At 42.5% G+C, this 14,090-nt stretch overlaps 1 protein-coding gene across 3 annotated transcripts in view; it reads left to right on the plus strand.

The window, feature by feature from the left end:
• HDAC9 (histone deacetylase 9) overlaps nt 1–14,090 on the plus strand; it is a 993,428-nt gene that overhangs the window by 895,128 nt on the left and 84,210 nt on the right. The window lies entirely within an intron of this gene.

Here is a 14,090-nt window from a genome sequence, read left to right on the forward strand (position 1 = left end):
TTCTTCTCCAAGAACTTATCTAATCCTTTTTTAAACACAGTTACACTAACTGCACTAACCACATCCTCTGGCAACAAATTCCAGAGTTTAATTGTGCGTTGAGTGAAAAAGAACTTTCTCCAATTAGTTTTAAATGTGCCACATGCTAACTTCATGGAGTGCCCCCTAGTCTTTCTATTATATGAAAGAGTAAATAACCGATTCACATTTAACCGTTCTAGACCTCTCATGGTTTTAAACACCTCTATCATATTCCTCCTCAGCCATCTCTTCTCCAAGCTGAAAAGTCCTAACCTCTTTAGTCTTTCCTCATAGGGGAGCTGTTCCATTCCCTTTATCATTTTGGTCGCCCTTCTCTGTACCTTCTCCATCGCAACTATATCTTTTTTGAGATGAGGCGACCAGAATTGTACACAGTATTCTGTATCGCTCACCATGGAGCGATACAGAAGATTTATGACATTTTCCGTTTTATTCACCATTCCCTTTCTAATAATTCCCAACATTCTATTTGCTTTTTTGACTGCCACAGCAGACTGAACTGATGATTTCAATGTGTTATCCATTATGACGCCTAGATCTCTTTCTTGGGTGGTAGCTCCTAATATGGAACCTAACATTGTGTAACTAAAGCATGGGTTATTTTTCCCTATGTGCATCACTTTGCATTTATCCACATTAAATTTCATCTGCCATTTTGATGCCCAATTTTCCAGTCTCACAAGGTCTTCCTGCAATGTATCACAATCTGAACAATTTTGTATCATCTGCAAATTTGATTACCTCACTTGTCGTGTTTCTTTCCAGATGATTTATAAATATATTGAAAAGTTCGGGTCCCAATATAGATCCCTGAGGCACTCCACTGCCCACTCCCTTCCACTGAGAAAATTGTCCATTTAATCCTACTCTCTGTTTCCTGTCTTTTAGCCAGTTGGTAATCCACGAAAGGACATCGCCACCTATCCCATATCTTTTTACTTTTCCTAGAAGCCTCTCATGAGGAACTTTGTCAAATGCCTTCTGAAAATCCAAATACACTACATCTACTGGTTCACCTTTATCTACATGTTTATTAACTCCTTCAAAAAAGTGAAGCAGATTTGTAAGGCAAGACTTGCCTTGGGTAAAGCCATGCTGACTTTGTTCCATTAAACCATGTCTTTCTATATGTTCTGTGATTTTGATATTTAGAGCACTTTCCACTATTTTTCCTGGCACTGAAGTCAGGCTAACTGGTCTGTAGTTTCCCGGATCTCCCCTGGAGCCCTTTATAAATATTGGGGTTACATTAGCCACCCTCAAGTCTTCAGGTAGAATGGATGATTTTAATGATGGGTTACACATTTTTACTAAAAGGTCTGAAATTTAATTTTTGAGTTCCTTCAGAACCCTGGGGACTATACCATCTGGTCCAGGTGATTTACTACTCTTCAGTTTGTCAATCAGGCCTACCACATCTTCTAGGTTCACCGTGATTTGGTTCAGTCCATCTGATTCATTACCCATGAAAACCTTCTCCGGTATGGCAACCTCCCCAACATCCTCTTCAGTAAACACCGAAGCAAAGAAATCATTTAATCTTTCCTCGATGGCCTTATCTTCTCTAAGTGCCCCTTTAACCCCTCGATCATCTAACGGTCCAGCTGACTCCCTCACGTGCTTTCTGCTTTGGATATATTTTAAAAAGTTTTTACTGTGAGTTTTTGCCTCTACAGCCAACTTCTTTTCAAATTCTCTCTTAGCCTGTCTTATCAATGTCTTATATTTAACTTGCCAACGCTTATGCTTTATCCTATTTTCTTCTGTTGGATCCTTCTTCCAATTTTTGAATGAAGATCTTTTGGCTAAAATAGCTTCTTTCACCTCCCCTTTTAACCATGCTGGTAATCATTTTCCCTTCTTTCCACCTTTCTTAATGTGTGGAATACATCTGGACTGTGCTTCTAAAATGGTATTTTTTAACAATGGCAACGCCTCTTGCACAGTTTTTACCTTTGTAGCTGCTCCTTTCATTTTTTTTCTAATTATTTTTCTCATTTTATCAAAGTTTCCCTTTTGAAAGTTTAGCATGAGAGCTGTTTTTATTTGCTGTTTGTTACAAATGCTTGATGTATTTGTTATAAACTGCCATGAACATTTGCATTTGGTAGTATACAAAATTTTGAAATAAATAAACAAGATAAAAGGATCAGATCAATTGCAAAGAGTTTAACAAGCCCTTTACCTTTTAAATTTATATTTAACAGTGTTTACTGTTATGGTCTTTTCCCCCAAGGGAAAAAATATCATGGGATCCAGAAAGCCACAGTTTAATTTACTGTGGCTTTGTGACTCACAGGTTATTTCTTCCTTGGAGTAAAAAAATACAGTGGCTTAATGAATGGTCCCCTATATGTGGAAGTTGGCCAGACAAACCTGGGAATTAACTATCACCCCTCAATGACTGGATATGTTTTAGCCTAGTAAAAAGACAGTATGGAGGCATTCTGGGGTGTGGCATAAATTTAAGTTTATCTCGTAACTCTGGTAATGGTTAAAAGCAGGTCTAAAGGTATTCAGGTATATTTAACCAGATAACTTTAAAATTAACTGGCTAGATTCAACACATAATGAAAAACAAAAATAAAACCTTGCAGGCAACAGATGTATTCCCCCCGCATCTCCCCAAAAAGTTTTGGAAAAATGTCTTTAGGATCCAATCCCTTCCAGACCTCTAAATATTTACCTCAAGGTCTCTACTACAAGCAAGTTTTGTGCAAGTTCAGATTCAACAAGGAAACCATACTGTAGCTATGCCAGCAGTTAGAGTAGGACCTGCACCGTTCCACTCACCAAGGCCCCCTACGCAATTTGCAGTGACGACCCCGGTACTGTGAGGCTTCCATTGATTAAAGTGACCATTCAGGCTTGAGAACTCCCTTCGTGAGTTGCAAGACCCACGGGGGATCCACTTATCCCCCCCACCCCGACCCAGCCCCTGCCACTCTTGCAGGTGGCTCTAAGTTGTCAAAAAAAGTTAAAAAAGCACACCCCACGACCCCCCTTATGTGAAAAATGTTCATCAGACACTGTAGCTCAGTAGGAACCCAGAGCACCTCCTACACTTTGGGCCTGGGCAGCAGCCATTTTTCAAAATAGTGCCACACAGCCTTTGCTGCCTATCATGAGGGGATGGTCTAGAATGGTTATGATGGTTCAGGGGTCACTACAGCACCAGGGAAGTTTGTTTGTATAAGTGGAATCCAGAGGGTAGGGGATTGGGTGGTCCACTGGACCTCCATAGCCATGTTTTTTCAACAAAGAAGGGATCGGTGGGGGAGGGGGGTATGGTTGAACGCAGCACTGATTGGGTGGATCTGAGCCCAAGGTGGGTGGGCCTTGGTCCACCCAGTCCCACCTGTGGCTATACCACTGTCTTGTAGATGAGTAAGAGGAGCATGAACTGTATGCAGAAATGGAGAGGGAGCCAATGTAATGAATTGAGAAGAGGAATTATGTGGGCATAGCAAAAAGGGCGAAAGATAAGTTGTGCAGCTGAATTTTAGAAAGACTGTGTGGAGAGATGGTTCACTCGAAGACCTATGAGAAGCAGGTTGCAGGAGGTGATGAGACAGTAGATAAGGATTCTGGTAGAGCATTCAAAAAGCAAGGATCTGACTTTAGTGGTGTTATAGAGAAAGAAATGATACCTTTCACCATTGCTATGGATGTGAGAAAGAGAAAGAAGAAATAAAGATTACCCCAAGATTACAGGCTAAGTAGATTGGGAGGATGACAGTTTTATCCTCAGAAACAGAGAAATGAGGGAAATGGGGAAGTAGGCTTGAAGGGAAAGATAAGTAGTTCAGTCTGGGCCATGCTGATTTTAAGGGGGTGGGTGGAAAGTGGGTGAGTATCAGGGAGTAGGTGGTGGTCAACAGTATAAAAAGCAGCAGACAGGTCAAGGAGGAAAAGATCGAGTAAAGGTCTTTGGTTTTAGCCATAAACAGGTCATTGGAGACTTTGGCAAGGGCTGTTTCTGTTGAATGCAGTGTGAAAAAAACTGGAGTGGATAATGAATTGTTTGAAATATAAAAATGTCAGGAGGAGGTGGACAATATTCTTGAGTAGTGTGCATGTGAAAGGGAAGAGGGTGATGGGATGATATCAGGGCAAGTAGGGTCCAGTGAGGACTTTTTGAGTAGTGGAGGGATCACAGCTTATTTGAAAGCAGTAAAACAGTTGCCAGTGGAAAGTGATAGATCGAGGATGTGAAAGATGGAAGGGATGATTGCAGGGAAAACAGAGATGAGCCGGGTGTGAATGGGATCTAGGAACAAGCAGTGAGTTTGGAGAAAGAGAAAAGATTTTCAGTTTCCTCTACTGTGATTTCAGAAAACAGGCAGAGTAGGGCATGGGCCGGGAGGAGAAGTGGGAGAGAAGGAGGGGAAGGGGAAAAAGAGGTGATATTACAACCTGTTTAAGAACTCAAAACTAGTTTTGTGAACCTTGTCATGGAAGTAGTCAGCCATAGTGTGGGCAGACAGTGAAGGGAGGTGACAGGTGAAGGTGAATATAGGAGGGATATGAGTGTGGCAGAGAGACAGCAAGGATTAGAAGCAAGAGAGAGTTTATCAGATGGACATAGTTTTGCTTGGAAGTGCAATAGAAGACTGAATTTGAAATGCATGAAGTCAGCATGGGCAACTGATTTTAGTGAGAGATGCTCTGCAGAGAGAGCATAGGAACACAAGAATCAAATTCTAGGGATGAGCTAAGGCTGGGGTTTGGTCATATGTATCACAGTTAAGGTGAGAGTAAGAATTTCTATAGTGTTTTAAGAAGAAAATGCCTATGAACTGATTTCAACAATGTAAGGGAGGACATGGGAGATGAGACACTAGTGGAGAGGATAAACGAGTCAATATCCTGGAAATTCCTGGAAATGTTGGTGAGACTGGAAAATGCTGTAGCAGAGGATGGTTTAGTGTGAAAGTTATCAGATATTGTTTTGCGAGAGAAGAACACCCAAGGTGGAGAAGTCTGAGAGACAGCAGCTGGAAGAAAATACTAGGTCAAGGCAGTGGCCATGCTGGTAAGTGGGGGTGATAGAGCAGAGATGGAGGTTAAATGAGGGGGTTAAGGCAAGGAGCCAGAGGGGCCATCAGTGAGGAGGATAAAATCCCCAAAAATAAGCGAAAGGGGAGGTGAAGAAAGATGGAAAGCCAGGAGTCAAAGCTGGTGAGAAAGGAAGCAAGGGATTTATCAAAGGGTCGATAAATGACAGTTACCCAGAGAGGTAGAGGGGGGTAGTGAATAGGCAGATGGAGTGGGCATCAAATGAAGATCAGGAGTGGGCTTGAGGTGGAAAAAGGACTGAAACCTACAGAATGGGGAGACCAGCAGTCTGCCATCACTACCGGGGTCTACTGAGAGAGGTGTATGGGAAAAAAATAACCTCCATGACAGAGAGAAGCAACTGAAGCAGTCCTCAAGGGATTCTATAGATGAGAAGAAGAACATGATAGATATAAAAGTCATGAACTTAGGAAAGCTTGTTGGAAATAGAAAGGGGATTCCACAAAGAAAAATAAAAAGGGAGGGAGGAAGGGAAACTGTTTGATCTGCACAGATGGGGTGAATGTTGACTCAGAGGGCCAGGATTCAGACAAGGAGGAGGAGGCGGAGCAAGAGAATATGGAGAAGAGAGGAGAAGGTATGACAGCGATGCTGAGGATGAAATGCTTTCAGGGAGAAAGAAGCTGGCTGAATGAGAGGAAGAAAACCTTTAAGCTCAAACATACAGCCATACAGAAAATGTCAGCCAGCCTTGAAACTGATGCAGTAGGACAAGAGCGAGTGGATATCTTTCCTTCCCTTTTCCCCAGCATGAATGCCTATGGAAGGAATAAGTAGGAGAAGTTGCTTGGCTCTGTAACATTTTTGGAGGAACCTGGGGAGGCCCAACTTGGTAAGCCCAGGCTCCGCAGCTTTCTTTGGGGAGGCGGGAGTAGGGCCAGAGAGGCTCGGGGAAGTCACAGCTGGGTTTGGCTTAGCCTAGCTGAGTAGGTTCGGGACCCGCAGTTTCCTTGCAGGGTAGGAAGGGATTTGGAGGACTTCAGGGCGGCCTCATTTCATTTTTTTTTTTAATATTTATTTTGGTTTGGGAAACTGAACCTAAATAAACATTAAACAAACCGAAAAATGAGCTCCCTTCCCAAAATGAAAAAACAAACTGAAACTAAAGTCTTTGGCCTGCATATCCCTAATCGTTAATCATTTTCCATAGTGATATCATGATTGGAGCATATGTTTTTTTTTAAACATACTGTATTTTTTCTTACTCCATATGCAGCATGTCATCTTTAAGTCTAAATTTCTTCAGAAGCCCAAAACTTAGGATCTTAAATATATACAAACGCCCATATTTTGCCTATTCCCTAGAAGATATCAAAATGAAGTTTTAAAATTCTACTCATTTTTTAAAACTAGATGTGCACATAGCAAGTGTCAAATCTCTTAAAATTGAACATTTTTGTGTCTTTATCTCAAAAGTGAGCAAACATTTTGAGCCACTGAACCCTTGCATTCATGCAGTTGTTTGGAGCTATCACACCTCCCCGCGGGTGGATTTATGCAAACACACACACATACACATACACAAAGTGTATTCACAAGGCAGCCACACTGCCAACTAGTAGTTCAAAGCCCCCATTTTGTTTATTTTCAAGTTTCTGAAAGGAGGAAGCTCGCACATATACCCACATACACATGGGCACAAAGAGACAGAAACCACGTGGCTAGATAGACACAGGGAGAAACAGATTCCTCATACCCAGACACCCCACACCCAGACAAATAGAGTGCAACAGATACCCGGACACAGAGACCCCACACAGACAGAAAGACACAGTTACCCCCTACCCAAACAGACACAGAAAGACAGACCCAACAGACACAGGCACCCCAAAGAGAGAGACACAAACTAAACATCCAGACAGGCATAGAGACACAGACTTACCACACCTACAGAGAAAAACACAGACACACTAACCCCAGACAGAAGACAGACACACAGAGAGACCCAGACAGAGGCATTGACATAACACACCAGACACAGAGAGAGACCCAGGCAGACAGACCACATCACACATAGAGACACAGATCACAGCACACCAAATACATGCACGCTCTAGGGGTGTGCATTCGTTTTGAACTTAAATGTAAAACGCAACTTATTTTTGTTTTTTAACTTAAAAAAGTGATGAGGCGAAAACGGATTTCCAACTTATTCAACATAGCCATTTCTGAACTCCTTTGCGAGGAGCACGTGACGTCGGCGTCACGTCGGAGTGACGCCGCGTCACTCCGACGTGACGCCGACATCACGTGCTCCTCGCAAAGGAATACAGGAATGGCTTCCTGACTCCCCGCTGGACCACCAGGGAGTTTTGGTAAGTCTTGGGGGGGGGGGGATTAAGGAGGGTGAGGGGTTTAAATTTTTATTTGCACGTATGGACATAGACTCAACTTATGGAATTCTCCATATGTCCATATTGACCGAAATTGACCCCCCCTTTCGACTTATGGACTTATGAACATAAACTTTTGGTCTGCACATCCCTAGCATGCTCCACACAACATCAGTAAAGACTGGAAAAATTTTCAAAAAATTCCCAGCCTTTGCTGATGTGGTGTGGAGTGTGGTATGGCTTGGCATTCAGTTTTAATAATTCATCTGTAATTATTAATTTGACAGCCCAAATTTTTTAGAACTTGAGAAAAACTCCATCCCACCCTGCCCAACTATTTTTTCATTCATTTTTCCAGTTTTTCACTCTGTTTATGTATTTTTCTTAGTTTGCTTATTTCTTTTTTTTTTTTTTTTACACTTTTTGGTGCGGATTTTCATACTCCGCGAATAGGCCTAGTTTTGTTTGCGCTCCAGGCGCAAACAAAAGTACGCTGGATTTTAGTAGATACGTGCGGAGCCGCGCGTATCTGCTAAAAACCTGGATCGGCGCGCGCAAGGCTATCGATTTTGTATAGCCGGCGCGCGCCAAGCCGCGCAGCCTACCCCCGTTCCCTCCGAGGCCGCTCCGAAATCGGAGCGGCCTCGGAGGGAACTTCCTTTTGCTCTCCCCTCACCTTCCCCTCCCTTCCCCTACCTAACCCACCCACCTGGCCCTGTCTAAGCCCCCCCTTACCTTTGTCGGGGGATTTACGCCTCCCAGAGGGAGGCGTAAATCCCCGCGCGTCAGCGGGCCTCCTGCGCGCCGGGACGCGACCTGGGGGCGGGTCCGGAGGGCGCAGCCACGCCCCCGGGCCGCCCCGGGCCGTAGCCACGCCCCGGGCCCGCCCCTGGAATGCTCCCGACACGCCCCGAAAACACCGCGCGGTTCGGGCCCGCCCTCCGACACGCCCTCCGACACGCCCCCTCCGAAAACCCCGGGACTTACGCGAGTCCCGGGGCTCTGCGCGCGCCGGTAGGCCTATGTAAAATAGGCTTACCGGCGCGCAGGGCCCTGCTCGCCTAAATCCGCCCGGTTTTGGGCGGATTTAGGCGAGCAGGGCTCTGAAAATCCGCCCCTTTGCCTTTATTCTCTCTTCCCCATCTCCTCTATCTCTCCCCTTCATTTCCTCATTTTCTCTGGCCTCTTTGCCCATTTCCTTCCCCAGCCTCACCACTTCTTTTCATCCAGCAGGCAACAACTGTGGTTTCCCTCCCTGGGTAAGGACCTGGCAGGAGCTCCTCATGGGCTGAGCGCTGAGGGTGTGAGCTGTTTCTCAGTTGTGGAGCACTGCAGTGGTTGTTACCATGTCCAATTCTCCTGCAAACTCCCTACCCGTTCCCACCACAGCAGAAGTAGCTCCTCTTCCCGGTCTATCTAAAGTTGCATAGCTAAGTCATGGTATGCTTATAATGATGTTACTACATTCTGGCAGCTCCCTCCTTCCTAGGCTTGCAGTACTTCCAAGACCACATAAAACAAACACTAATAAGATTAGGAGTGAGGTAAACTTCAATCAATTTTCAGAAACCGTGTTTGTGAGGAGCTAACTAAACTTAAAGCAGATAAGGCAATGGGGCTGGATGGGAAACATCTGAGGGTACTAAGGGGAGCACTGAGAGGAGAGGATCACCTTGCTGGTGGCTGAAAGGAATCAGTAAGTTCTGCTAGGGAATTTTTTTTTAAGTATTGGGGAGAAGTAAACTATTGAGGTATATTATTTAGTGTATTTGTGCTTTAAATAGTCAGTAAGGCAGATAATAACAGAAGTTAGTGTGTTTGTGTTTCCCAGCCCTTCCACCCCTCTCTCACCCACCTCCAGCTTATCCTTTAATTTATAGGCAGGTGCCACTATCACACTAAAAAAAAAAAACCCAGCCTTTTAACTTCACTTCACGAATTCCCCAGCGTAATTGAGAGTGTGATCATTCCTTTGTCGGCCACTATCAGATATATAGTGAATACACTAATACATTTAAAGGACCCTAATTAGATACAGTCCTTTTCCCATAGGACTAGGAACTGAACAAAATTGAGATGAAGGCAGCAGTCCAGCAGCAAGAGGGGGGCCTCCCAATCTTTTGCATCAAGTGTCACATGTATGGTTTTTTACCCGTCGGTGAGAAGTTGTACATGTGCATGCGATGCAAAGAGCTCCTGGCTCTCAGATAAGTCCAATCTCTGCAGGCTAGATTGGCAGACCTGGAGGAGCTGAGGCAGACAGAGAGGTATATAGATGAGATCTTCAGGAACATAGTAGCCAAGTCCCAACTTCAGACTGGTAGCCCTGGTTCTGCCTCGGAGGAAGAAGGTCTCATGATCGAAGAGCATCAACCTGGTGCAGCAGGAAAGGACCCTGTAGCAAGGTCCTGCTCTCCAGGTGGTGCATTGGCCTCTTGCACCAAGGATGTGTCTCCCAGGGCTACTGCCCAGGAGGGAAGGGTTAGGTCGGCCATCATAGTTGGTGATTCGATTATTAGGAATGTAGACAGCTGGGTGGCTGGTGGGCGTGAGGATCGCCTGGTAACATGCCTACCTGGTGCGAAGGTGGCAGACCTCACACATCACCTAGATAGGATTTTAGATAGTGCTGGGGAGGAGCCGGCTGTCGTGGTACACGTGGGCACCAACGACATAGGAAAATATGGGAGGGAGGTTCTGGAAGCCAAATTTAGACTCTTAGATAGAAAGCTGAAATCCAGAACCTCCAAAGTAGCATTTTCTGAAATGTTCCCTGTTCCACGCACAGGTACCCAGAGGCAGGCAGAGCTCCGGAATCTCAATGTGTGGATGAGACAATGGTACAAGGAAGAGGGATTCAGTTTTGTAAGGAACTGGAGAAACTTTAGGGGAAGGGGGAGTCTTTTCCAAAGGGATAAATTCCACCTTAACCAGGGTGGAACCAGGCTGCTGGCACTAACCTTTAAAAAGGAGACAGAGCAGCATTTAAACTAGAATAAAGGGGAAAGCCAACAGTCACTCAGCAGCGCGTGGTTCAGAGGGAGGTATTTTCAAAAGATACTATTGATGCATTAGAATTAGGGCATCCCAACAGTGAGGTTCCAATAATAAGAAAAGAAGTCCAAGTACCTGTAATTAAAATTTCATCTGAGCTAAAAGATTACAATTTATCCCTATCAATTAAAAAGCAGAATGTTAATACATACAAAAAACACACTTTGAAATGTTTGTATGCTAATGCCAGAAGTCTAAGAAGTAAGATTTATTTATTTATTTATTTAGAATTTTTATATACCGATATTCCTATAAAGGATATAGATCACACCGGTTTACAAAGAACTTAACTTTCGCTAGGAGGTGATACAATAAACGGTGCATAATAAACCATTGAACATTTTAGAAACAATTGGAATTAAGGAACAACAGCAAGCCTATAAGATGGGAGAATTAGAATGTATAGCAGTGAATGATGACATAGACTTAATTGGCATCTCAGAGACATGGTGGAAGGAGGATAACCAATGGGATAGTGCTATACCGGGATACAAATTATATCTCAATGACAGAGAGGAGCATCTGGGAGACGGGGTAGCACTTTAAGTCCAGGATGGCATAGAGTCCAACAGGATAAAGATCCTGCATGAGACTAAATGCACAATCAAATCTTTATGGGTAGAAATCCCTTGTTTGTTGAGGAAGAGTATAGTGATAGGTATATACTATCTTTCACCTGGCCAAAATGGTGAGACAGACAGTGAACTGCTAAGAGAAATTAGGGAAGCCAACCAAATTGGTAGTGCAGTAATAATGGGAGATTTCAATTACCAAAATAATTTAAATTGTAGCCTAAGAAGGTGTCAGCAAGCCTGACGTTATATGTCCTTATCATAGACACTAACCGGTCTTCTCAATCATCCACCTTCATCATTCTTTAATACTTCAAAAAAAAATTTTATAGAGATTTTTTAGCTTTTAATTAAAATAGTCCTCCATCCATGGACATCGGGATGACTCAGACTCTTAGCAATCAAACATTCTTATCGCCCTACACAGGCCGGTGTTTCGCTAGCTCAGCTTCATCAGGGGCACATCAAAAATGTTGTAAAATATCAAAAATGTTGTAATGTACCCCAGATGAAGCTGAGCTAGTGAAACACCGGCCTGTGTAGGGCGATAAGAATGTTTGATTGCTAAGAGTCTGAGTCATCCCGATGTCCATGGATGGAGGACTATTTTAATTAAAAGCTAAAAAATCTCTATAAAATTTTTTTTTGAAGTATTAAAGAATGATGAAGGTGGATGATTGAAAAGACCGGTTAGTGTCTATGATAAGGACATATAATGTCAGGCTTGCTGACACCTTCTTAGGCTACAATTTAAATTATTTTGGTTTCCACAATTTTTGCTATTAGATTATTTTTGTGGTTTACCACTGACTCTTTCTGTGTGTGTTTAGATTTCAATTACCCCAATATTGACTGGGTAACTGTAACATCAGGACATGCTAGAGAGATAAAGTTCCTAGATTAAATAAATGACAGTTTTATGGAGCAATTGGTTCAGGAACTAATGAGAGAGGGAGCAATTTTAGATCTAATTCTCAGTGGAGCACAGGATTTGGTTAGAGCAGTAATGGTGGTGGGGCCGTTTGCAATAGTGATCAGAATATGATCAAATTTGAATTAATGACTGGAAGGGGGACAGTAAGCAAATCCTCGGCTCTAGTTCTAAACTTTCAAAAGGGAAACTTTGATAAAATGAGAAAAATTGAAAAAAAACTAAAAGGAGCAGCTAAAAAGGTAAAATGTGTGCAAGAAGTATAGACATTGTTAAAAAAAAAATACTATCCTAGAAGCACAATCCAGATGTATTCCACACTTTAAGAAAGGTGGAAGGAAGGCAAAATGATTACAGCACGGTTAAAAGTTTAGGTGAAAGAGGCTATTTTAGCCAAAAGATCTTCATTCAAAAAATCAGAAGAAGGATCCAACAGAAGAAAATAGGATAAAGCATAAGCGTTGGCAAGTTAAATGTGAGACATTGATAAGACAGGCTAAGAGAGAATTTGAAAAGAAGATGGCCATAGAGGAAAAAACTCACAGTAAAAACTTTAAAAAAAATATCCGAAGCAGAAAGCCTGTGAGGGAGTCAGTTGGACCGTTAGATGATCGAGGAGTCAAAGGGGCACTTAGAGAAGATAAGTCCATTGGAGAAAGATTAAATGATTTCTTTGCTTCGGTGTTTTCTGAAGAGGATGTTGTGGAGGTACCCATACCGGAGAAGGTTTTCATGGGTAATGATTCAGATGGACTGAACCAAATCATGGAGAACATAGAAGATATGGTAGGCCTGATTGACAAATTGAAGAGTAGTAAATCACCTGGACCAGATGGTATACACCCCAGAGTTCTGAAGGAACTCAAAAATGAAATTTCAGACCTATTAGTAAAAATTTGTAACCTATCATTAAAATCATCCATTGTACCTGAACACTGGACGATAGCTAATTTAATCCCAATATTTAAAAAGGGCTCCGGTGTGATCCGGGAAACTACAGACCAGTTAGCCTGACTTCAGTGGAAAGTGTTCTAAATATCAAAATCACAGAACATATAGAAAGACATGGTTTAATGGAACAAAGTCAGCATGGCTTTACCCAAGGCAAGTCTTGCCTCACAAATCTGCTTCACTTTTTTGAAGGGATTAATAAATATGTGGATAAAGGTCAACTGGTATATGTGGTGTATTTGTATTTTTTTTGACAAGGTTCCTCATGAGAGGCTTCTAAGAAAATAAAATAGTCATAGGATAGATGGCGATGTCCTTTTGTGGATTACAAACTGGTTAAAAGACAGGAAACAGAGAGTAGTATTACATGGACAATTTTCTCAGTGATGTTACTTGATGTTAGGGTCCATATTAGGTGCTACCATCCAAGAAAGAGATCTAGGCATCATAGTGGATAATACATTGAAATTGTTGGCTCAGTGTGCTGCAGCAGTCAAAAAAGCAAACAGAATGTTAGGAATTATTAGGAAGGGAATGGAGAATAAAACAGAAAATGTCATAATGCGTCTGTATTGCCCCATGGTGTGACTGCACCTTGTATACTGTGTATAAATCTGGTCGCCGCATCTCAAAAAAGATATAGTTGCAATGGAGAAGGTATAGAGAAGGGTGACCATCATGAAAAAGGGGATGGAATAGTTCCCCTATGAGGAAAGACTAAAGAAGTTAAGGCTGTTCAACTTGGAGAAAACACGGCTGAGGCAGCATATGATAGAGGTGTTTAAAATCATGAGAGGTCTAGAACAGATAAATGTGAATCAGTTATTTACTCTTTCGGATAATAGAAGGACTAGGGGCACTCCATGAAGTTAGTATGTAGCACATTTTAAACTAATCAGAGAAAATTCTTTTTCATTCAATGCACAATTAAACTCTGGAATTTGTTACCAGGGGATGTGGTTAGTTCAGTTAGTGTAGCTATGTTTAAAAAAGTTTGGATAAGTTCTTATAGGAGAAGTCCATTATCTGCTATTAATCAATTTGCCGTAGAAAATAGCCATTGTTATTACTAACATCAGTAGCATGGGATAGACTTAGTTTTTGGGTACTTGCCAGGTACTTGTAGCC

Source organism: Rhinatrema bivittatum, chromosome 2 (assembly GCF_901001135.1).
Source record: "Rhinatrema bivittatum chromosome 2, aRhiBiv1.1, whole genome shotgun sequence".
NCBI lineage: Eukaryota > Metazoa > Chordata > Amphibia > Gymnophiona > Rhinatrematidae > Rhinatrema > Rhinatrema bivittatum.